The sequence below is a fragment of the Grammomys surdaster genome, unplaced genomic scaffold (genome assembly GCF_004785775.1).
Source record: "Grammomys surdaster isolate TR1022 unplaced genomic scaffold, NIH_TR_1.0 169, whole genome shotgun sequence".
Classification (NCBI taxonomy): domain Eukaryota; kingdom Metazoa; phylum Chordata; class Mammalia; order Rodentia; family Muridae; genus Grammomys; species Grammomys surdaster.
The window spans coordinates 969,962-971,261 of record NW_021604617.1 but is presented as its reverse complement, the minus strand read 5'-3'; the positions used below and the strand labels follow the sequence as shown (position 1 = coordinate 971,261).

General features: G+C 36.5%; 1 pseudogene; it reads left to right on the top strand.

Moving 5' to 3' along the window:
* The first annotated feature begins 546 nt into the window (after window positions 1–546).
* LOC114620440 lies at window positions 547–765 on the top strand (annotated as a pseudogene).
* The last annotated feature ends 535 nt before the right edge of the window (window positions 766–1,300 follow it).

Below are 1,300 nucleotides of genomic sequence, written 5' to 3'. Positions count from 1 at the left end.
ACAAATGTTTTAGTTTCTTTGTTTATCAATCTGGTGGATAGACTCAGCTGGTTCTACTAAGGCAAAGCTGACTCATTTCCCAAGAACAAAATTTACAGTATACTGTCTACTGTTATTATCAGACAAGTTTTTGAAGCATTAAAAACCCTCATCAAATCAACAGTGAGCCAGACAGGTGTCAATCAGATTCTGAAAACTTCATCAACAAAAAAGGATGCCAATTCTGATGTTAGATGGGGAAGGCAAGTGATGAGCAGTGTAAGAGTGCATGAGATTGAGTACAAAGACTGTCTTACTAAGTTACACTTAGCAAAGCTCTTCTAAACATATTAAATTCCAACATTTCCAGGGGACACAAATCAGTTTTTCATTATAGCACATTAGCCCTGGTTGTCTATAGGTGATATATTCCAGGATTCCCACTGATGCTAAGGTCCAGGAATGCTGAAATGTCTCCTATAAAAATAGCTAAACCTATTCTTTAAAACTTCTTAGATAGGCCCTGGCCTGGAAGGGTGATGTGGCTAGACCAGTACCGGCCTCACTATGTCTGCCATTTTCAAGCTTCAGAGTCTGTTGACTGTAATCTTGTTGCTTATATGTACATGTTATTATATCCCATCTCTGGCACCTAACATCCTTGACAGAAATAAAACTGGACTATTGGGAATATTTTGGAAGTGTGCCCAAATTGGTGAATGCAAGAGTCTTTATCTTGCCATATGCTGTATAGTGATGGCGTTCAGGATCCTCTTCATACAGTAGATTTGGAAGCTACAAGCATGTGATTGCCATCAGAAAATAATGGAAAGAATGATTAAGCCATTTGTCTCTGAACATGGAATGAGATAAATATTTATTCTATTGCACCAATGAGCTGTTGAATAATTAAGATGTAACAATTTAAAACACAGGAATGTGATTGTAGTCATCAACCTCGGTTCTCTCACTCCAGTATCACATTCTGCAAATGTCATTCTGTTGTGTCAAGGCTGCTTTTCCTAAGGATCTCCAGGCATGGTATAGAAACCTAGTAGCAAATTACACAGGATCCTTTGACTAGGGCTTCAAAATAATGTCTTCACAGAATGATACCTTCTAGCGACTGGTCTATTTTTACAGAGAAAAAAAAGTTCTATTTTGTTGTTGTTACTGTTCTTATGAATTGCATTCATATTTAAACCCTTTTGATTGCTAACCAGAGTAAATGGCAAATTCTCTAGTTTATTACAGGTGTTTAAAATATTTTAAACAAAACTCTGTGTTTCTTTAATTAGTTGGGCTACTAGTAAAAAATGTA